Source organism: Meles meles, chromosome 13, assembly GCF_922984935.1.
Source record: "Meles meles chromosome 13, mMelMel3.1 paternal haplotype, whole genome shotgun sequence".
Taxonomy (NCBI): domain Eukaryota; kingdom Metazoa; phylum Chordata; class Mammalia; order Carnivora; family Mustelidae; genus Meles; species Meles meles.
In genome coordinates this window covers 22,422,433-22,447,356 of record NC_060078.1, presented here as the reverse complement: position 1 = coordinate 22,447,356, position 24,924 = coordinate 22,422,433, and the positions used below count along the sequence as shown (strand labels likewise).

At 41.1% G+C, this 24,924-nt stretch overlaps 1 protein-coding gene across 1 annotated transcript in view; it reads left to right on the top strand.

Annotated features, from left to right (window-relative positions):
* Positions 1-24,924, top strand: part of ANK3 (ankyrin 3) — a 687,858-nt gene that overhangs the window by 317,421 nt on the left and 345,513 nt on the right. The gene's annotated exons all lie outside the window — the stretch shown is intronic.

Below are 24,924 nucleotides of genomic sequence, written 5' to 3'. Positions count from 1 at the left end.
AAATTCATCCGTATGTAATTGCATGTGATAGTAGTTCATTTCTACGTATTTTCCATCATAGTAGAAACCTAAATGTAAATTACTGTTACAGTAGCCCATGTAATCTACGTGCCTAGTATTTGCATGAGCAGGATTTCAGCATCAGAAACAGCTGTAGTCAGTGCCCCTGTTGCCCATGGTAATCTTGCTGAGGTTCAGTTTTCTTTGCTGCCCAGGCAAAGTATTAGGGCTCACCCCACAACTTGTTTTGGTCACTCTCACAGTAACAAAAAGCTTCTGGTCACTCTGTCACAAGATTCTCATTTAGTAAATTAACAGGTTCGTTCAAGTATAATAATAATAAAAACAGCAACAACTTGGAACTTCATAGAAGGTTCAAGCCTTTCCTCTCCTTCCAGCTTGAGCCCAACTGGAAGCTTGTGGCCGGTGACAGAAGTGTAGAATTTGGGTCCCACTTTCTCACTGGGGATTTAGCCTTCCTCCCCCACTAGCTAATCCAGCCTCCTGTCCCTCTGCAGTTACAGCAGGTAGAGGGAGCAGAGGCCGGACTGATAGCTGATGTCATCTGGAGATGGTCCCCTCTGGCTGCTAAGGAATTGACAAGTTCTCCTCGTGCTTTGCACATGGTTAAAGCTGCTGCGTCCGTTTGCAGTTTTTAGGGGTCCCTTCTGAAAACACTCAGCTATACTTCCCCTGACACAGCCTGGCTTCCCATTTTTTTGATTCCCCCAGCCTCTGGGAATTTTGGAGGCTCTCTTGGATTGGCTGTTGGGTAGCTGCAGACAGACTGTTTTCACTCCTGGGGCTCACAGCCGATCACGAGCAACACCTGGGCACTTCGGATCTGCTGCAGGTGCCCTGGGGAATTGTAGGCAGCTGCCACGCTGTTCGGTTCCCTCTTTCCCCTGCCTGCCACCTCCTGTCACTTGCGTGGAGATGCACGCTGCTTCTGGAACCCCAGACCTCTGAGGAAATTCCTTGACTCTGCTCTCGAAGTCATGGGTGGGGGCGGCGGGGGTACTCGGAGCACACTGACGTCTGGGGTGATTCCTGTCTAGGCTGCAGCTGTCTCCTGTCAGCTCCTCTAAGCTCTCATGCTCTGAGGTGAGCAGTAAACCGAGGTCACAGAACTGGCTCCCAGACAGCGCTTTTGCAAATGCTGCTGCGGCATCTGATACCTCGCTCTGCAAGGTGGACACGCTTGCCCCCGGCTTTTTAGGCCCTCAGCCAAAAGGGAGATTGAAGCAGTCTCATTTTAACATCCTGTGAAACACGCATATGATTTTGGCAGCATTACACCCTTGACCTTTCTCTTGCGGTCCATCCTGTATAGAAGAAAAAGCAGATTCATTTCAACGCTACCGGCCTTCCCAAACCCATTCCTTCACAGTGGCTTCCTTCCTTGATCTCAAAAGGTCATCTCCCCCAGAAATCGTATGGCTCCTTGTGTGCACCACCTTTTCTATTTGTAATTACTTATGAGATCTTTTACTGTAGTAATTGGCGAGTATGTCTTGTGTTTGTTGAATTGCACCGAAGATCGATGATTATATAAATAACCTTGTATGCTTCTGAGAAACACTCAGGAGTTGTATATTCCCGTTATGTGCTGGAGTCTACACCGCCTGCCAATGAGGAGTGCATTCCACAGCTGAACTCAGGGCTCCAGGACAGTGCCTCCCTGCCAGCAGGGGTTAGATGTGGGGATTTGCTGAGAACCGACTGACTGTCTTTAGCAGAACAGGTCTCTTGTAGGCATGTTTTTACATGATGAACGTAAATGTTGTTGAGCTAAAATGCCATTTTTTTTTTCTTGTGCTGTAGGAATAATGGAAACCATCTTTTTCAAATTGCAAATGTTTTCAAAATTGGGGCAAGATAATAATGCTTATTATCCTTTTGTGCTCAATTTTATTATGAATTACATAGCACCTGAGAGTATATTTTAGTTTATTTATTAAATATCCCTAAAATACTCTTGCATCATTCCAAATAAGAGATTTCTATCGCTCTTGTTTTGCTTTTATACTTTTGCAGGATTATATGCTTATTTCATTTGCAGAACCTTCTAGATTTCCCTTAAGTTAATGGGATAGTTCATGGTAAATGATACTGTTTTGGAATTCAAGTGATGGGTCTTACAGATTTTTATATTGTCTCCATAGAGAAGAGATATTACTTCATGACTATGGTGAGAACTAGATTAGAAATTTGTCAGAGTAATAAAGATTTTTATCTGTATCTTTTCAAAACTTGTTCTGTAGAGCTTTACCTCAGGCACTCGGCACAGAAGTGTAACAGGTACTGACATAAAGCAACATGGCAGCCACGAGTTCTTCACTTGTGTGCCACGTTGCACAGCATCACAAGAGGAAATAGACGTCTTTCATGAACTCAGTATACTTTCTACTAAATGGACCAAAACAAAGCTTTCATTCAAGGTCATAAAATTTTAGTGAGAAAGAAGTGGCTAAAATTGCTCTACCCCCTCTTACAAAAGGGTTTAAGATTAGTACCATCGGAAGGTGGTCATTATTTTGTGCGTCACATTTCAGTTTTGTAAACTCAGATTTTACTCTTCTACAAACTGAGGAGAAAGATGATTAATGAGGACACTTAGTGGATGATCCATCCTTTTATTGATTCATTAATTCTTTCCATTTTTTATTGTGTTTCTGTTAGGTACAAGATACTGTGTTGGGTGGGAATAAAAGATAAATGAAGTATGGAATCTGTCCTCAAGTGACCTTACAGAGAAATAATAACGTGCACATTAAAAGAAATCAGAATCCTAAATAGAAAGTCTTGGTAGTCATTAGAAAGGTAAAGTCAATCAAGTGCATGTTTGTGGCACATTCCCTCTGTGCTGCGTGCCGTCGTTAGCCATGAGGACACCACAGTGAGAGGCGTGGACGGTGCCCATGCTGCTCTGGCTTAACCTCGCCTGTAGTTGGGTAGTAATGCCCAGTGAGACCTTTCACACTTGCACAGTTCATCGACCTGGTGGCTGCAATAACTTCTCCAAAGGCTTCCTGACTAGCAGCCAAGAGGAGTCGCCCTTCTCACGTGCTTTCTCACCGGCGTCATTTTTCAGGCTTTTTTCTCTCGTGGGTCTTCTCTGGTGTTTAGAAGCCTTTTAGAGATTCAAAATAGTTTCTCTTTAATAAAGTTGTAGGACCCATTAAAAGTGGACAGTACACAGCTGAGATTAATTGCCCTTGCTCTCATAGTCTTTTTTTTTTTAATCAGTAACTTATATAGTACTTACTGAAAAAAAAACCTTCCACGAATATTAACTCATCTCCATAAGAACCTCACGAGTGGTTTCTTCTTTGTCCTCATTTCTACATTTTAGAACTGTGGAAACTGAGACACAGAGAGGTGCCCAGGTCACTTGTATGAGGCCATTCTTCTAGCAAGTGGTCGCCGGAATCAAGCCCATGCAGTCTGGATCTGGAGTTTGGGCTTGTCTCTAGTACTCCATGACATCTCTCTCTCTCTCTCTTTTTTTTTCCTTCAGTTTTACTGAACTATAACTGACATATAATTTTGTATTATATGTAAGGCATACAACATGATTTGACCTATGAATATATTATGAAATGTTTGCCACAAGTTGTTAACCTCCATCACCTCTTATAGTTAAAAACAATTTTTTTTTTCTCCTGACAAGACCTGTTAGAGCTATTCTCTTAGCTGCTTCCACTTCTGAATTCATTTGCGTTGAGAATTAACCAAGGTTGGAAAGGTTGGAACCAAGGTTGGAAAGGTGGGCACGCAGGTGCCCCTCCCCCAAACGGGGTCTGGCTGTCTTCCGGGGTCCCCATGCCCACCATTTCTGACTGCTCCAGGCAGACCACTTCCAAACTGACCCTTTCTCCCCAAGACTGCTCTATTAGAAGGGCTGCTTTTGTGCTGATAGTTCTTCTTCTTGTCCCCCCACCCCAAGAACCAGTGAGAAAGCAGAATGCACCCTTAATAGCCCAACGACTTTCTCCAGCACATTTTCTCTTAGCATTTTTCTGTTTAGGATGCCTCGACTGGAAGGTACAGTTGTGGCTCACCAGCTGTATTTTTCAGATCGAAGCCTGTTTTACTTTGAACCGTAAACACAGTGTAACGGTCTCTCTTTTCTAGGTTAGAGAAACAAAATAGTCTGTGTAAGAAAATTCACAGAGGGGGGCGCCTGGGTGGCTCAGTGGGTTAAGCCGCTGCCTTCGGCTCAGGTCATGGTCTCAGGGTCCTGGGATCGAGTTCCACATCGGGCTCTCTGCTCAGTGGAGAGCCTGCTTCCCTTCCTCTCTCTCTGCCTGCCTCTCTTACGATTTCTCTCTGTCAAATAAATAAATAAAATCTTAAAAAAAAAAAAAGAAAATTCACAGAGGGTGATAACTGCTTTATCTTGTCTCTGCTGAACTCTGCAAGTGGGTGTAGTCTACTGGCTAAAACAACTCCTGAATTTGACCCAGGAAAGGTTTACTTCTGGTTCGCATCACAGTCCAGTGTGGCCTGGGGGAGGGGCTGTACAGTTACTTGGAGTTAGGCCCTTTCCGGTTTGGAGCTCCATCTCTCCCAGGCCCTTGGAGTCCTTTAGTGGATCCTTGGTAACTGGACAGTGCCTTCGTAACTGGTCTAATGGCTATTAGAAGAGAGGGATGGAGGGAGAGGGACAGAGGTTGTGTGGAAGTTTCTAAGGGCCAGGCTTTGAGCTGCCATATGTCACATCGGTTGTGTCCCTTTCCAACTCCAGTGACATTGCTTCACCTAGCTGCATGGAGGCTGGGAAATGAAGTCAAGGTGTGCAGCCGACAGGAGAATGGACATTGTGTGGAGAATCATTGGGCTGTGTCTGCCGCACCAACCAAAGTCTGATATTCAAAAAAAATTTTTTTAAAGATTTTATTTTTTTATAATTTTTTAATTTTTTTATAAACATATAATGGATTATTAGCCCCAGGGGTACAGGTCTGTGAATCGCCAGGTTTTCACACTTCACAGCACTCGCCATAGCACATACCCTCCCCAATGTCCATAACCCCACCCCCCTCTCCCGACCCCCTTCCCCCCAGCAACCCTCAGTTTGTTTTGTGAGATTAAGAGTCTCTTACGGTTTGTCTCCCTCCCGATCCCATCTTGTTTCATTTATTCTTTTTCTACCTCCCAAACCCCCCACATTGCATCTCCACTTCCTCATATCAGGGAGATCATATGATAGTTGTCTTTCTCCGATTAACTTATTTCGCTAAGCAAAAAAGTTTTTTGTTTTTCCCTTTTTGTTCTCCTTCCCTGCCTTCCTTCCAACAAATATTTAGTGAGAGCCTTCTATTAAGTGTCAAGCACTCTAAGCTCTGTGGAATACAGTTGTGAAAACACACACAAACAAACACACACACACAACACACACACACATTGCCCCTTCTGTGGAATTTACAACCTGGTGTAAGGACGTCAGACTTAGTCCTTTGAAGGGAGGTGTGTGATGCTCTGAAACCAGCAGTGGATATCAGGAACTTTAGGATATGGAACTTTAGGGTATCTTCCCATATCCTGACTCCTGAAGGATGAGGAGGCATCATCCAGCCGAAGGGTGGAGGGAAGGGCGACAGCAAGGTGGGGGTCAGAGCACATGGCCCATGACGAAAGGCTGGTGAGAGAAGCTTCTGTCTTGTGGGTGCTGGTGCCCTTCCCATAGCTAAGAAACAGTGGTAGACCGGTGAGGGAGAGCGGGCACATCATGTGTTGACTTTCGGACGTTATTAAGACATCCAAGGGAAGAGTCAGATAGAGGGAGAGAGTGGGAGGGAGAGGGGGGAAGAGGGAGAGGACCAATAGCGAGTAAAGCAGCCAAGGCCATTCTGTGTTCATCTTTTACTTAAGCAGGAGAGAACTCAGTTGTTGATTTTAGCAAGTAGCACCCCAGCTGGCCAGTATTACCTGCAGTGTGATATATGAGGGATGTTTGCTCCGGGTTCCTTTCAAAAAAGAACCGTGCATCCAATTGATGAGAGAGGTTAAAATCATACTGTGGTTTTTCTCTTGGTCTTTCTAGAACGGGAGAAGTTGCTATTTGGGAAGTTTCATCAACTTAACTCTCAGGCAATGCAAAATGAGGCTACATGGCTACAAGAGGGAAGAGAGCCTTAAAAAAAAACATCAAACTCAGAAACTGGCGGGTGGGGGCGGGGAGACATCAGCTGCAGTGCTCCCCGCAGCTGCAGCCATGTCTCGTTTCAGGAAAAAGGGATTTGAGCCCAGCTGGCAACTTGCAGTAGGATTTTACTTTGCCTTCCTTCGTAGATATATTGACATCGCTGCCTGCTTAATGAGGACAGCAGTGTCGGGCAGAAGCCACGTAATAATAGCATTGCTCCGTGCCTATTTGTTTTCTGAACTCGTCATTGTCGCTAATTAGTTAATGTACCCAGTGTTATTAGCTGATCTCAGAAGCACATCTGAGAAGGTGGAGTCTGCCCAGAAGCACCCCAGTTAGTGCCAAAGCCTGGCTGGGGGGCAGAAGGGAAGAAAGCAAGAGAAGCCGCGCGGGCTGCAGGAGCACTGCACCACGGTCCGCCCCGGCGCCTGGCGCGTTCTGCTTGCGCACTGGGCGCACGGGGCGGAGAGGGCGCACCAGACTGCGCTTCGTTCTCGGAAGGAGCTCATAGGCTGATGCCTTCGTTCCTTCGGCGCCGCTCCTGCAGAGCCCTGCCTCATCCGAGCCGCACAGCTGCTTGCTCAAGTGTCATGGCGAAGTAGCACGCAGCGGGAGTGTTTCATAAGAGGGGGAGTCCCCGAGTCTCTTGCCTTCCGCAGATGAATTCTAGAGAAGCTGGGAATAAAGTGAAAAACAAAAACCAAAAAAAAAAAAAAAAAAAAAAAAAAAAACCCAAAAAACCATCCTGCAGGGGGTGTGCTGGGAAATGAGTTGACTGCACAGATGGTGGTGGGGGCTGCGGGTTAGAGGCAACAGAAAGTATTGGTCTTCCACGGCTCGAAGAGCAGCGTGGGAGGAATGGGGGGCAGTCATAGGGAGGGCGCCTCCTGGACCCGGTCTTTACAGAGACAGGACGACTATGCTGGAAAAGGGCAAAGCAACACAGAAACACACAAACCAGGTGACTTCAGATATGCCCTCCCGATACCTGTTATGACTCCAGAGGGCGAGTTCCCGGCTAGATGGCAGCTGGGCCACTCCCCAGCCAAGGGGCATTGGGAAACCAATTACTCTTCAACCTTAATTTACTCAGTTTGGAAAACAGGAATTATGACACCTACCTCACATGACTTTGGTATAGATTCATTAGATAATTTATGTTATCCTGCCCCATGGTGAATATTTCATACATACTAATGAATTTGTGCATGGAGGAATAGAACAGTTAACAGACTGTCTGGCACATAATAAAGGCTCATTTAATGGGTCTCTACTGTGGTATTATTTAGGCAGCCATTAGTGAAAGTGGAGGAAACATTGTAACCTAATGTTTGGCTATACCCTTGCAACTTTGCCCACTGACATACTGAGTAAGAGATGGCTGGGTAACTTACATCCTCACAGTTCTATAGAAGGGAATAAATTTGAATTAGCATTTTGCTGCCTCAGTTGCTTCAAGGTGTTTGAAGAGAAGCCAAAAGATAAGAGGGAGGCACCACACGCTTAAGAAGTTCTGTTTTCAGTGGGATTTTTTATAGGAGGGACACACAGCTTAGCACCAGGGAGCAAATGAAGTCATGCAGGTTAGAGAAGTAGCCCGAGAGAAAGCAGTTTAACTTATTTGTTTACTCAAGTGTGGAATGGGGGAGAGTGACTGAGACCTCCATCTGATATAACGGGTTAGAAAATCTGGAGGGTCTCATTGAATTTCTATCTGAAAATTAACATAGAAAATGCAGGAACAATCATGCATTTTCACTGACAGCGCAACCATTTAGAGATTTACTGAACAAAAAGTCTACTATGGTTTATTAATTTGGTCGAACATTAAGCAGCTTGTTTTTCTTGCTGTAATTCATCCAGGACATGAAGTATGGTGGCAAAAATAACAAATGAGAAAAAGACAAGGTAATGAAAAAACATGTTAAATACCTGCTTTAAAACAGGTTCTATGCTAGTTACTTTATAAGAGTTACCTAACTGAAGTGTCATTATAACCCTGGGATATATGAAACAAGGTCAATCTGACTCTAAAATCAAATCCTTTTCTATAATGAAAAAACTTGGATTATCATCTAGGGATCAGCTAACTATAACTCCCAGCCAAACCTGGGGCTCCTGCCTGTTTTTGTAAATAAAGTTTTATTGGGACATAGCCATGCCCATTTATTAACAAATCGCCTCTGATCGCTTTCACACTACAAAAAGCAGGGTGCACTAGTTGTGGCATTGACTGTATGGCCTAAGATACTTGCTGTCTGGCCCTTTATGAAAATATCTACTAGTTTACTGTTGACTACCCTGACACTTTGGGCAAGGTCCCTTATGAGACAGCATCTTAAGTTGTAAAACACAGTTGATGCTGGCCTCATATGTATTTGCAGAGTTGTAAGAAAGTAATCTCTTATATATGAAAATTGTGTAGAAATTGTATAGTGATCTCTCTACCTTGTGGTATCTGTTTTAGTTTTTTTCCCCAACATGCTATGAAGAGAATTCTCAAATGTATAAAAAAGCTGAAAGAACTGTACAATCAGCATATTCCTACCGCCTAGAGCCCACAATTAACATTTTTCTATGTTTTATTACCTGTGTATCTCTCTACCAATCTCTCTCCACCCATTAATCCATCTTATTTTTTATGTGTTTCAAAGTAAGGTGTGCACACCAGTTTAATTACCTGGCAATCAATACGTGTTTATTTTTATTTTTTTTAGGTAAAATGTACATACCGTGGAATGTATAAACTTGAGTGTACCCTTTGATGATTTTACTAGGGACCCTGGTTGAGATATAAGACATTATGATCACCCCAGAAAACTCCCTCATGCCCCTTCTCAGTCATTTCCCATCTCACCCCACTCCCAACAGGCATTTCTCCCTCAGTGTAATGGGTTTGAGATTCCGTGTGTTGTTTTATATAACAGCGGTTGGTTGCTTTTTGTTGCTGAGTAACATGAATTGTATGAATGCATCAGTTTGTTTATTCATTCATCTGTTGATCCACACCTAGGCTGTCCCTGGTTTTGAGTTGTTATGACTAAATCTGTGAACGTTATTATACAAGTCTTTTATGAACATATGCCTTCTTATCTCTTGTGTAAACTTCTGGGACTGAAATTGTTGAGTCATAGTGTGGTCTTACAAAAAACTGCCGAAGTAGTTGTACATTTCACCCCCTCTCTTCCATCCCCCAATAGGTTATTAGAGTTCTGGTGGTTTCACATTCTTGCAAGCATTTGGTTTGCGTCTGTCTTTTTAACTTTACCCTTTCCAGCTGGATGGTATTGGTATCTCATGGTGGATTTAATTTGTATTGCGCTGATAACTAATAATGACAAGCAGCCTTGTATGTGTTGGCCATTTATAAGTATCTGGTAAAGTTAAGTTATTTCTAGCATATAGGGTAAAGTGGAATAGAGGTTCATTATTATCCATATGGGTATGCAGTTTGCAGATTGTTCAAAAGACTTCTCTCAATTGAATTGCTTTGTACCTTTATTATAAATAAGTCAAAGATGTGAATGTAGGTTTATTTCTGTTCCATTGATCTCTCTGTCTACCTTAGCACCAGTACTACTCTATTAATTATTGTGGTTTTATAGTAAATCTTACATTAAGGTGGTAGGGTAAGTCTTCCAACTTTGTTTTTATTTTTCAAGATGGCTTTGGATATTTTAGGTCCTTTCTATTCTATTATGAATTTTTGAGTAAGCTTGGCTATTAAAAACTGGTGAAGTTGTAACTGGAAATTCATTGAACCTATAGATCTGAGGAAAATAGGTATTTGAACAATGTTGGGACTTCTAACGCATGAATGTGGTATATGTCTACATTTATCTAGATCTTCTTTAATTTCTCTCAGCAATGATTTCAATATAGTTTAAATATGGAGGTCTTGCATGTCTTTCATTAAATTTATTCCTAAGTATGGGCTCCTGGTTGGCTCAGTCGGTGAAGCATGTGACTCTGGACCTTGGGGTTGTGCGTTCATGCCCCATGTTGAGTGTAGAGTAATCTTTAAAAAATTATTCTGAAGTATTTGGTGATTTTTGGTGCTTTCAAAGGTAGGATTCTTCTTTTTTCTTTCTTTTTTTTTCTTGAATTTTATTTTCCAATTGTTTGCAGCCAGCATATAAAATACAGTTGATTTTTGTTTATAGATCTTTTATCCTGAAACCAAGCTCAAGTCACTTATTAGTTCTAGCTGTTTTGTACAGCTAGATCTTTCTAGCTGTACAAAAAAAAAAAAAAAAAAAAAAGATCTGTACAAGGATCTTTCTATGGAAACAATCATGTCATCTTTGAAGAGTCCATTTTATGCTTCCATTCCAATCTTGATGACTTGATTTCTTTTCTCTGACTATTTACATTGGCTAAGATCTCCGGTATGATGTTGAATAGAAGTGGTGAGAGTGAACATGCTTACTTTGTTCTTATTCTTAGTAGGAAAGCATTCAGTATTTTACCATTATATATAATAGCTTTTGTAAGTCTTTCATAGACTTTTTTTTTTTTAAATCAGATTGGGACAATTTTCTTCTAATTCCTAACTTCATGAATTTTTAAAAAATATCATAAGGGGGTTTAATTTTATAAAATGAATTGTCTATATTTGTTGAAATAGTCATCTGATTTTTTTTTCCTTATTGGCTATTGTGATGCATTGTCTTCATTGGCTTTTGTAAAGGTTTGCATTCTTGCAGTAAACTCATTCTATGGCTAAATTTGATCTGGCTAATATCTTCTAAATCATTTTTGCATATATCTTGGTGAGAGCGATCATTTTGTGTATTTCTTGTTGTTAATTTCAGTTAGACTTTGTTATTAAGATTATGCTGGCCTCATAAAATGAGTCAGAGTGTCTCTACCTCCTCTATTTTCCGAAACACTTGGTGTGATATGTATGTATATTTATTGAAATATAGTTGACGCACAGTGTTACATTAGTTTCAGGAGTATAACAATGTTTGAACAAGTCTGTACATTATTCTGTGTTCACAAATGTAGCTCCCACCTGTTACCATACAACACTATTACAATACCGTTGACTATATAACCTGTGCTTTACCTTTTATTCCCATGACTTATTCATCCCATAACCGAAAGCCTGTATCTCCAACTCCCCTTCACCCATTTCGCCCATCCCCTGACTCCTTTCCCCTCTGGCCGTTGTCAGTTCCCTGTTTTTATGGGTCTGTTTCTGCTTTTTTATTTCTTTACTCACTTGATTTGTTGATTAGATTCCACATATAAGCGAAGCCATATAGTATTTGTCTTTCTCTGACTTTTTTCATTTAGCATAATGCCCTAGGGGTAGGTGTGTGTATGTGTGTATATTTTACATCTTCTTTATTCATTCATCTATTGATGGACATTTGAATTGCTTCCATATCTTGGCTCTTGTAAATAATACTGCAGTAATCATAGTAATTTTTTTGAATTAGTGTTTTTCTATTATTTGAGTAAATACCAAGTAGTGGGATTATTGGATTTTATGGTAGTTCTGTTTTCCACAGTGGCTGCACCAGCTTAGATTCCTACCAACAGTGTGCGAGTGTTCCTTTTTCTCCAGCACTTTCCAGCACTTGTTATTTCTTGTCTTTTTGATTCTAGCCATCCTGACACATGTAGGGTGATATGTCATAGTATTTTTGAAGTGCATTTCCCTGATTGTGGGTGATGTTGAACATCTTTTCATGTGTTTGTTGACTATCTGGATGTCTTATTTGGAAAAGTGTCTATACAGGTCCTTTTCCTGTTTTTTTAATTGGATTATTTGGACTTTTTTTGGTGTTGAGCTATGTAAGTTCTTTATATATTTTGGGTATTAACTCCATATTAGACATATTATTTGTGAATATCATCTTCCATTCACTAGGTTACCTTTTCATTTTAGTGATGGTTTTATTTGCTATGAAAAAGCTTTTTATTTTGGGCTAGTCCCAATGATTTATTTTTTGCTTTTGTTTCCCTTGACTGAGGATACCTATCTAGAAGAATGTTGCTAAAGCCAGTGTCAAAGAGATTACTGCCTAGGTTCATTTCTAGGAGTTTTATTGTTTCAGGTCTCTAATCCATCTTGAGTTTATTTTTGTGTGTGGTGTAAGAAAGTGGTCCAGTTTCTCACAGACCTGTACCCCTGGGACAAATAATACATTATATGTTAATAAAAAAAATTGAAAAAAAAAACTCTACAAGTTACCATATGATCTCACTAACATGAGGAATTTGAGAAACAAGACAGAGGATCATATGGGAAGGGAGGGAAAAATGAAATAAGATGAAACCAGAGCGGGAGACAAACCATAAAAGACTCTTAATCTCAGGAAACAAACTGAGGATTGCTGGAGTGCAGAGGGGGCTGGGAGGGATGGGATGGTTGGGTGATGGACACTGGGGAGGGTATGTGCTATGGTGAGTCCTGTGAATTGTGTAAGACTGATGAATCACAGACCTGTACCCCTGAAACAAATAATACATTATATGTTAATAATAATAATAATAAACCTACAAGTTAAAAAAAAAAAAAGAAAGTGGTCCAGTTTCATTCTTTTGCATGTAGTTATCCAGTTTTCCCAGTACCATGTTTTGAAGAGACTGTCTTCCCCATGAATATTCTCTGTTGATGTGGTGTACCATTTTGCTTTGTAAATTTTGCACTATCCTTGCATCCCTGTAATAAATCCCACTTGATCATGGTGAATGATCTTTTTAATGTATTATTGAATGCAGTTTGTTTATATTTTGTGGAGGATTTTTGTGTCTATGTTCATGAAGGATATTGGCCTGTAGTTTTCTCTTTCGTAGTGTCTTTGTTTTCATAGGGTAATGCCAGCCTTGTAGAATGTACTCGAAAGCTTTCCTTCCTCTTCTATCTCTTGGTATAGTTTGAGAAGAGTGGGTATTAACTCTTCTTTAAATATTTGGTAGAATTTGCTTGTGAATCCATTTGGTCTAGGGCTTTTGTTTGTTGAGTTTTTAAATTTCTGATTCAATTTTGTTATTAGTTATTGGTCTGTTCAGATTTTCTAGAGTTGGTATAATATTGATACTTCTTTCCTAAAAATTCGATAAAACTCATCAGTGAAACCATATGGGTGTGGAGTTTCTATTGTAGTATGATTTTATATGATTTTAGTTTCTTTAAAAATAACTAAAGATTTCCCTTTTTATCTTTTGTCAGTTTTGTGTAAGTTGCAATTTTTTTTGAGGAATTTGTCCACTTCATCTAAATTTTCAATTTATAGGCACAAAGTTATTCATAATATTCACTTATCTTTGAACATCTAGTCCCTAGTAATTATTCATAGTATTTGTAAATTGTATTCTCTGACTTTTTTGGTATCAATTATTTGTGCTACGTAACAAGTCACCGCAACATTAGTAAATTAAAATAATAACCATTTATTTATCTATGAGTAGGCCTTTCAAGCTAGGATCATCTAGGAAGTTCTTAGAGTCCAGGCAGGTTCACAGAGAGGCCCTCTGCCTCTGGGGGTTGGGTGGCTGTTGGCTGGGAAATGTGGCTAATGCACCACACCTCTCTCATCATCTACCAGGCTAAGCCAGGCCTGTATACTGGCTCAGCAGTGTTCCTGGACAGAATAGAAATGTGCAAGTTCTCTTGAGGACTAGTCTTGGGATACGACAGAATTGCTTTTTATCCACATTTTTTCTGACCAAAGTAAGTCACAAGAACAACCCAGATTTACAAGGTTGAAAAATAGACTTCACCCTCAATTCCAAATGAATGTTGGGCAGGGGAGAATTAGCAACATTTTGACCATTTATTACATATTATGGTATACTACTATGGGCAAATTTTATGTGAGTAGTTGTCTTATCAGTATTGCGATACAACAATCTTCATGCATCCTTCTGAAATTTACAGAACGTTAAGTTTTTTGGTGTCTAATCTAAAGCAATGTCTTTTCTCCCATTAACACATAGAAAGATTGTGATTGTTTATGTGTTTTTGTTTTATACATAATTACATATTTTGGTTATCAGCACAACCCCAAACCAGTGACGTTTCAAGCTATTTTTTGGTCCATAATACTTAAAGAATTCAAAGTGTGGCAGTGGTGAAAATTATCATGGATATATTGATTTGGGGCTTAAAAATAGGTTAAGTCTTAGATATTTCTCAGCTAAAGATAAACTGTGGGTAGTATGAAAGGTAAGCAGTTTATCTTAGCACAGAAATACATTTCTCTGGGTTTCTCATCTTGTCTGTCAATAGAGTGATTCTTGGACACAGAAAATGGAAATAGAGTAGGGCATGTGGTAATGCAAGTACAGTTTAATTCTACCAGTCTCTGAGTATATATTTACATCTTGCTGTTAAGTCACATTTGTTTTACCTTTTTGGAAATTTAGCCTGCATTACTTATGTATGTGTGAACTCAGCCAATGAAAAGAGTAGTCATTGATAGCATTGTTTTTCTCACGGAAAAATTGGAGGTGATCTAAATGTCTAATGGAATGGGGTTGATTTTTTAAAATATGATGATTTATCATGAGAAATACTATAAAACCATTTGAAAGTTACAGAAGAGTATTTAGTGACCTGTTTGGATATTCATCATATATAGTTAGTTGATATATTTAAAAGTAGATGATGAAGCTATTTGTGGGATTGTATTTTTGTTAAGATTACTTACATGTAAATACTTGTAGGCATAAAAAAAGACATAGAAGAATATATAACAAAAACATTTTGGTTGGAAGCAGAATCAGCATTCATATTCCTTTCTCATAAATCAGTATTCATGGCTTCCCAGGTCTTTAAAAAAATTCAGTTGGCTGGAAAGTCATAGTTAAAAATAGACACAGGTATTGGATCTGTGTTAAACTGCTAGCCATAATTCTGTGCTTTTCCTTCCAATCTAACTGCTCAGCAACCTGACAAGGTAAATTGGTATTTCTACTTAGTAAATCTCCCTATTAGCGCTGATTGGCTAAACTTTACTAGATTTTAGTACCATGGTTACAAAACCAAACCAAACCAAAAAAACCCCTCTATATTGAAGATTTTGATATATATTTTATTTTCATTGACTAGACTATTGGGACCAGTTTCCATCTAGGAAATAGTTAATGCAGCATGCCATCTGTAATACACCAACATGTCTACCGGGGGTATTAAAATTTTGTGGGACCCAAATTAAATTAGATTTACATTAAATATGTGCTCGAGAGAATTTTTAAAGTAAGGCCAAGTGTTGTGAATTCACCCCCTCTGCAGGATAGACCACAGTTCAAAAAACATTACGGAGGTGTTGTATCTCGTATGCCGTGGGCAGGCCCCAAACACATCTGGGTGTGCGGAGTCAAGTCCATGGTTTCTGGGGTGGGAGGATTTCTGGGGAAGCTTCTGCATACGTTGGGACCCAGAGCGGCTCTGTGCCTGCCGTGCTCTTGTATAGGTAGCTTTTTCCGTTTCAACACCTGCTCATTAGGAAACAGACCAAGACTCCCCGAGAGCTCTCAGATGGCCTGAATTCTGTATCCCTGCCAGTCCGCAGTAGAATTTAATAACAACCGTGAGGTGAAACTTGGGCCTTTCCTCAGTGCTAATCCCCAAAACCATCTGGCCTTTCCCTTTCTCTGAGAAACAGTTGAGTGTGTATGTTGGGGGGAAGGAGGAGGTTGGGGCTGGAAGAGGAACAGACCTATCATAAGTTTCTTAAAGGACAATCCACTCTCTTTCAGAGCAGATAGAAGTCCTCAGAGATCATAGCTCTAAGCTAATCATCCACAGCGTCCACATGTTTGCCAGCTAATTGTTTGAAAATCACACCATTCATTAACTATTGACAAATGTCCAAGTTTAGTTCCTTTAGTGCAATGATGCCAAAAAGAAGCGTGTACATCTGTAATCGTGATTTGGATATTAAAAACAAAAAATTATGCATTTTCTGTTAGGTTTTCGTAGAGTATTAGAAATAAAGCAGAGACTCCATAAATATTTGTTTATTCCTGCTCTACAAATGAATTGAAGTCAGTTGGTAGGGAATACATAGACTACAATAGTAAATTACAAATAAAACATGAAACTTCCTCTGCCCTGCCCCTACCCTGGGGAGGAACTAGAATGCAGATAGTGAACCATGTGGCCTACACATTACAGGGAGAATATCATGGTTTGGGTCTCTTTGAAGCCTCGCTCTAGGGTAAGTGCTCCTCAAATGGAAGTACATATGAGGTCCGTTGTTCTACTTAAAATTGTTCTCTCTCTCATACTACTGAGCACTTGTTGAGTTTGGGTGTCATAAAGACATGTGGAGGGCGATGCTACTTCAGGAAGAGGGGTACCAAAAAATAATTGGCAGTGAGTGAATTAATAAAGAAATTTGACTTGTCTGTACATGGGTTAGAAAAGCCAATAGTAATATGTCTTTCTGTGACTCAAATGACAGTAACTATGTTCAGATACAAAGGGTAGATTCCCATGAGTACTTTTGCAAATATACACACGGTCACACGTATATGTATGTACATGTATATACACATAAATATGTGTATTTATGTGTATCAGGTTTGAAGAGTAGTGTCCATTCACTCTTTTTTCAGAAACCCTCAGAACAGTATGTCACGAGCAGCATGATGCCTTGGAAGAGGGGGGAGGTCAGGAAACTGAGGACCTTGGGTCAAATCCAACCTTGTTTTTGATCCACCTATAAGCTAAGAATGGTATTTACCTGTTTAAATGGTTGAAAACAATTCAAAAGAAGAGCAATCCTTGGCAACACGTGAAAATTATGTGAAATTCCAATTACAGTATCCATAAGTCAGGTTTTATTGGATCCTAGCCACATTCCCGTATTTACCTGTGGTCTCTGGCTGCTTTTGCATTCCAATAGCAAAGTCAAGTAACTACAACAGAGACCATCTGGCCCGCAGAACCCAAAATATTTACTATCTGGCCTTTTACGAAAACGTTTGCCGACCCCTACCTTGGAAAATACAAAAAACGAGTAGGAGGAAATCTGCCTGAACACACACCTCCTCATATTTGAAAAGATCTATCCTCTACCCTGCCGCCCTTTTTTTTAAAAGAGAAATTGGAAAAGGATAAGAAAATTGTTTTCAACTTTGATCTTTTTTAAAAAGGCCTCATAACTTATTTTCTCCATACATACAACCCTAGATCTTAAACGTAATATTTTGAATATCCAAGCTTCACTTTTTAAAAAATTAAAGTACAGTTAGCATGACAGTTATTCTGTTAGCTTCAGGGGTGCAACATGGTCATTCAGCTGTCGCAGTCGCCCCTTGCACAACACCGGTCTGAACCGCGTGGGTCCACTCACAGACTTTGATAAAGACAATGCAGTACTGTAGATGTATTTTTCTTCCTTATGAGTTTCTTCACAGTCTTTTCTCTAGCTTACTTCATTGTTAGATACAGTATGTAATACCTATACCAAATACGTGTTAATCCACTTTTACTGTTATTGGTAGGGCTTCTCATCAATACTAGGCTGTTAGTAGTTAAGTTTGGAGGGAGCCAAAAGTTCTAGGTGGATTTTTCAACCGTGCAGGGGGTTGGCACCCCAACCCCCATGTTGTTGAAGGGTCAACTGTATCTCCGTTGCAAAGTACTCCCCCCATAAGTCTAGTTACCATCTGTCACCAAGCAGAATTATTACCATATTATTGATTATATTCCCTATGCTACACTTTTTATCCCCATGATTTATTTATTTTATAACTGGAAGTTTGTACCTGTTAATGCCCTTCACCTATTTTACCCATCCCCCTCCTTCTCCCCTGTGGCCATTCTCTGTATTTATGAATCTATTTGTTTGTTTTTTCAGACTTTACTAACCCTTGTGATGATACCCTAACATGATATAATAAAGGACAGGTAAAAAGCTACAATGTTTTGAAACATTGTAATTAAACAGGAAGTTTAATTAGTCTAATTTATAATTGGCTTTCTGAAGCAACATGAGAGGGAAAACCTACCAAGACTTACCAAGATGTAGGACAGGTGGGAAGAGGACAAATCCTAAATGCACTTGGAGCCCCTGTGTAATGCCTTGTGTTTACATGTAACTGTTTTTGTCTTCTGTGATGATCATATTTTTTCATAAACGCTAGCTATTGAAAAATACTAGTTAAGAAGCAGATGCTGTTATTTTCATCTTACAAGAGGAAAAGGCTATAGACTTTGCATGTAGCTCTTTCTACGGCAGTAAGTCAGTGCCAAATCCAAGAAAGTAAGTATTTTTTTTTCTTTTTTGTCAGGTAGAAATCTCTGCATGATTGATATGGTCCACAGTATGATAAATGATGGCGTGAGTTGTAGTGTAAATAGTTGACTGATTTCCTTTACAACATCTGGCATAGTGCTTAGCTGTTACTATACTACCCTTGGCCATTGTATATGGCCTCATGAGTCAATGAAAAATTTTCCAGAAGTAAGAACCTTTGCTTCCTCTTGTGTGCCACTCCATCCCTCATAGAGACTGTTAGCAAATGATCATGGGGTAGGCCAGCAGATTCCTGAATTTTCAAATCCTATCTCTTTCATACCTTGACCTTTAGTTTCCTCTTCAGAGAAATGTTTTGAAAGTAGACTTACTTTCCTGACATCTCGACCAGAACACACTCACGGTAGAAGCACACATCAGTCCATCATGGCGTCCTTATTGTAATTGTATTTTGTCATCACAGAGTCTGGGAGAGAGACTTTAGAATTCCTTTCCCCTTTTTTTAGATGTTATTTTATTTGTTTATTTATTTGACAGAGATCACAAGTAGACAGGCAGGCAGAGAGAGAAGAGGAAGCAGGCTCCCTGCTGAGCAGAGAGCCCGATGTGGGGCTCTATCCCAGGACCCTGGGATCATGACCTGATCCAAAGGCAGAGGCTTTAACCCACTGAGCCACCCAGGCACCCCTAGAATTCCTTTCCCTTTATTATGGGTTGGGAATCCTGAGGAAGGATAAGGGACTTCTCTAAGGTCTTACAACTCTATGTAGCACAGTTAGGGTAGGAGCTGTTTTGCTTTGCTTGCTTGCATTATCTTTCCTTTGGGCCACTTCAAATATGATTATGTATAAACATTAAATAACAATATCTAAAGAATTTCCTTTTCTAGAATGTTATGTTTGGCTACGAAATGAAATTTATCTCTGTAAGAAGCATGGGAAAATTTATTACAGAGTGGATTACATACGCCTTCAATCTTATTGGAATAGTTATTGAATCATAAGTTAATAAAAGGTGATGGAAGCTATGATTATCCAGATGGTGTAGGGGATAAGCGATATGAGAGCATATCTGTTGCTTATCTTTAGTAGTGAATATATCTGAAGTGCACACAGTCCTTGAGAAAGCATCACGTTTGCCGTCAGCCACCACAGTCGGTGTCTTAGTTTAGAGCTTATTTTGGGGAATCACTACCCTAATAGAGTGCAAGACTCATCTCTGTTGTCTCTTCACCATCGTGATTTGTTTTCCCTGGAGAGTCTAAGATGGAAAGAAGCAGAGCATGCGCAGTTGCTCCCCACCTAGTCACTTGGAATTTGGTCGCACGACTTTATTTTCTTCACAACACGTGTTGTTCCTCTCTGAAATTCTCTTCTTCAGGCATCTGCTTGCCTGTTGACCCTCCTGTCCCATACTCACAAGAGTGAAAGCTGCAGAGTTTCAGGCCTCCTCGGTCTTACTCTGCATTGGTATCACCAGTTCCTGGACCGCAAAGGGAATCCCACATGACCTGCTCAGTGCACGGGCCGTCGGCTCTGTGTCGAGAGCGTGAGGGACCAAATCGTGAAATTGTACGCTCTGTCAATGGCGAAGAGAGACGTCTTGCCTGGCCAAGATGGTAGTCTTATGAGAGCTGATCTTTGTGCTCTATTTTACATGCCCATCTCTGCTTCTACAACATCCGTACGCGTGCCGGGATTGCTGGGTGACTTCTCTGTCTCCCATCGACTACGTGAGAACAGGAACCAGTCCCATTCAACTGTGTGTCCCAGGTGCTGAACACAGTGACCAACAGGTGAATGGGCGAGTCCACGAGTGCATGAATGGTTCTTTTAGCACAGGCACCTGGGAACATACTACCTCTTTGTGCTTCGCCTTTCCAAACGGAAAGCATAATGCCTGACTGTTGAGTGTCTTCTCCCGCTCGTTTGCAGAAGTATCTGCCTTTGGGAAGATCATGTCTGACAAATTGGGCTCTTTTTGCTAGTATAAGCTCTTTATATAGACAAACACTGTAGCGTGAGCCTCACATATAATTTCAAATTCCTAATAGCCACATTGAAAGATCTTTTCAGGAAGTTAAATTTATTTTAATGTATTTTATTAAATATATCCAAAATAGCTCCATTTCAACACGACTCAATGTATACAGTTATTACTGAGGAATTTTACATTGCTTTTTCTAGTATTAAGTCTTACAATCCAGTGTTAGTTTATCTCTTAATTTGGGTGCTAAATTATTGGAAATACTTGATCTGTATTTTTCCAATAAAAGTTAAAGTTAGAAAAGCAGATTCCCGTATCCAGATTGTTCCAAACACGCTGCAGTGTGTATCTGAATTGAGTATGTTTTTAAATTTATAACTCAGTTCTCCAGACATACTAGTCCTGCTTCACTCGCCACATACGGCTGGTGGCCACTGTGTGGACCAGCACAGATCACAAACTCTTCTTCGGTGTACCTTTCCTCTGCATCTCCCTTTATTTCCACACACCGACAACCTTCTGTCCCCTTCAAGTCCTAGCATTTTGGGTTCGTGAGAGGGCGGGTTTGAAGTCCTTTGGTCCAGCCACCTCCTTCTGTACGAACAGGGGCCCCGAGAGGAAGTGGCTTGTTCAGTATGCTTCGTTTGCTTACCGCTCAGTGCTCTCCCTGGCACCGCCGGTCTACTCCTCTGGTCAGAGAGGGCGCAGGGATGTACCCGCATGGCTCTTCCATGCAGAATGAGGGATCCCCTCCTCCCTGCCAGCCAATGTGGCTGTGGCGGAGACACCTGGGGAAGCCTGTCCCTATTGCACGTGTGTGGTGGCGGAAGCAGCTGGCAGCCTAGGGCCAGCCGGCTCTGCAGCACTGAGGTCAAGCCAGTGAGCTGGCCGGACCGTCTCCTCCAGGGACGACAGAGGGCAGACGGAGCATGGACACGGACAGGCCCGAGGCCAGCACTCACAGATGTGAAGATGCCACCCCATGAGGGTGTGGGAAGGACCACCAGTCTTTCAGTGTGGTCCAGCAAGTCCGTCCGTCCTTCCTTCCTTCCTTCCTTTCTTTCTTTTTTCTCTTTCTTTCTTTCTTTCTCTCTTTCTCACTTCATGTGTCTAATCTGAAAATGAAGACGAATCTGTGACTATGAGTTGAGAATTTTCCAGGGTGCTTTTTTGTCATGTGTAACCATTGACAGGTTTAGTGCTTGTTTTCTTCCTTGTTCCCCACGTTGTTCAGAACCTGCTCAAGGTCTCTTGACATCATCTTTATCTAGGATGCCAAAATTAATGAAATGACAACGGATCCATTTTTCTTTGTGAAGGAAAAATATTTTGACTCGTACGGTGAGCCTGCTCTGCTGAGAAGACGGAAGTGGGTGCAGCATGAACCGTTTTCGTTCCATCGAAACGCACATTTCACTCATTACCGAGAACTCAGGCTGGGTTTGGGAAGGTACAGCCTCCCTGCAGGGGAGAACACTCTCTTCATCTGTTTTCTTTGTTTCCCGTCCTCCGTTTTTCTTTACACTCCCCATCTTCCCCTTCTCCACATCACCGTGTAACATTTTTTCCAAAGGGCACTTTTACTGTAACTTCAGAATGACCAAGAGACAGTATCCTCTTCATAGAAATTGTGTACATTGTTCGTGTGTCCACCCAGCTCACCACTGTGGAGACACGATATAGAATGACAGCCAGAGGGGTCAGGTTACTAATTGGCTGAAGTAATAGAGTTGGTCTCAAAATCCTGGCAAGGTGTAAGGAACTTCACTTAGAAAATCCCCCTCACTTCTCAAGCCTGTAAAACATCCTAATGAGTTGACTTGATTTTGTTTTCAGTGAGATTTCAGTCAGTCACAGATTTTTGGTTCCCGGATTAGAAATTATTTGGGATCTAAATGTTATTCCTGCCACCAAGCTAGAAAGTGATTTTTACTTCTTTGTACTAGTTTTATGCTGTAATGCTCTGAATAAAATTTGTCACTTCTGGTAAGAAATCAGGAATTATTTGGGGCAGAATTGTAAGGAGAGTTTTTTTTTTTTTTAAAGATTTTATTTATTTATTTGACAGAGAGAGATCACAAGCAGACAGAGAGGCAGGCAGAGAGAGAGAGAGAGGGAAGCAGGCTTGCTGCCGAGCAGAGAGCCCGATGCGGGACTCGATCCCAGGACCCTGAGATCATGACCTGAGCCGAAGGCAGCGGCTTAACCCACTGAGCCACCCAGGCGCCCGTAAGGAGAGTTTTTGACGTAAGTTCTGGTAACCAAGTTCCAAGCAAGGAAAAGGCCAGGACTCCTCCTTGCTGCAGGATGCTGGGTTTTCAGATTGCTCCGCCAAGCTGCCTTCCGCAGGAAGGGTGGGGGACATAAAGCCGGACGCTAGGATGCCATGCCTTCAGTTCCACCAAATGGCTAGCTGCTATGTTAAATATCATTGCCTTTCCTATAGGACATAGTCAAAGAAGGATTTCTGCTGCTAATAAGTTTGAAAGATCACTTTTACTTTATTTTTGAAAGGATGCTTTAGGAATTCCTGTAGCTGGAACTTGTATTAAACCAGAACAGATTCCCCTCCCCCGCTTCCCTGGAGAGGTGTCTTAAGAATAGTCTTTCTTTAACTTTCAACAGCTTTGACATTCCATGCCCAGGCCATCCTCATCCTGTGTAAGTTCTGTCTAGTATGTCCTCAAGGCCAATGTCAAGGAGTGGGACTGCAGCAGTTCCCCTGTATGTGGGTGGTAATTGATACAACTGAATCCTGCATTTCCTTCCTGTTCTCAGACACTGGCCACCCTGCTCAGAGACACACTCTTGTACCCGCTGTGCCCTCTGTTTTCATTGGAAGACTCCTGCATTCTGTAACCTTGTAGAAGAGAGCAAACTCTTGAAACTTAAGTGGAAAAGTTTTATGAATCTTCAACCAGAGACTCAAGTTTTTAAAAGTTCTTTTCGTGTTTCATTTTCAGCTCTTATAAATAGCTTGCTTTCTAGAATTATTGATAGAACTCTGTCAATTCAGGTTGGGAAGGAAAACACCTAGTATTTGTGGCTGTCATGCATAAATGCCTTCGTGTGGAGAATAAGGGCACAAGAAGCTGGAGAGTCACCTGTCAGGGTGTAGGCTGGGCAGGGAGAAAAGAACTAAGACATTAGCAGTATAACAGTCAAAATCACAGACCCACAGGGCTGCTTTCCTTGGTGGTATTGCTGTTTAAAGTTCTTCTGGCTTAGAAATGGAAGACAAAAGCCCACATATTCTGTAAGAAAGAAAATCTAAACAAGCCTTAGAATTTATTTTTGATGGGTTAACAACTTAATGAGATACTCCAAAATCCAGCATAGCACAAAATGTATGTTATGGCAGCCTTAAAGTTGTGATGGATTCTCAACTTCTGAGTAATTTGGGGGAAACAAAGAATGATTCTAGTTTTAAAAAACACCTGTGGCCTGTTTTCCTAATTTCCAACAAGGCTTTGGCTGATAGAGATCAATGGGAAGGTGTAGCTTTATAACCCCAGCCAAAGAGGTTACTCTGATCAGGGATACTTATAAATATATTTTAAAGTATCATTAGTGTCTATAAAGGAAGAAAAAAAGGTCCAGGAACTGGTGGGAAACCAGCCAGTTCTGTAGCTGGCTGTTCTCTTCAACTTGCTGAAAATAAGGAAAGAAAATTGTATGAATTTTCCTCAAAAGTACAGGATATTTTATGTAAGGAGAGACTATACAAAAGTTCTAATTTTTATTTTTTTTCCTCCATCCCACCTATTCCTATTACAATAAAAAAATTATTCTGGTAGAAAAGCCACTTATTTTTATTACTAAGATCCAAGTGTGGTTTATGACTTTTGGATCCAAGTCTCATTTCATTCACTTATTTTTATTACTAAGATCCAAGTGTGGTTTATCACTTTTGGATCCAAGTCTCATTTCATTCCCCTCCTTCATTTTCTCCTCTGTTTTGTCAGCCGATGGTTTGGTAGGCAAGGGAGAACCTTTCCAGACATCTTTCTTCCTGGACATGGTTTGTGTGGGGAAACAGCCCATGAACATCAGTGCATGCAGTAGGCCGCCAGCGCACGCAGTAGGCCTCTGGAAATGGTTTGACCCACGCGATTTTCAAGCGGTTCACAGGGAGTCACAGGGAGAGGAGTGTGCCATCTACTCACAGCAGGGCTGGAAAGCCATGCGCCCGCCAACTTTCTCTTCCCATTGCCTATCACTGCCCACCAGAGGGTCAAGAAGCCCCCTACAGGAGGATGGGGAGGAAGATTTTTGATCTCCAAGTCCGAGATGTAGTGAGTGGCTGTTGTTTGCAGGAGCTCACCCTGGAAGTTCTTTATTAAGCAGTCGAACATCCGCTCCAGAGAACGCCAGCCAGCTCTTCAAGCGGCGCCTTTGGCCTTTGTGCTCCAGCTCTCACGTGCATTAGCCGTCAGCCCTGCAAAACCAAAAGGACCAATCTCTAAAGTTCCAGACTTCTTGAATTGGAAGAAGCACACGGCCTCATGGTACTGGAAGCAAACATACTAAGTCTTTCCAGTGGAACATTATCTCCATCTGCAC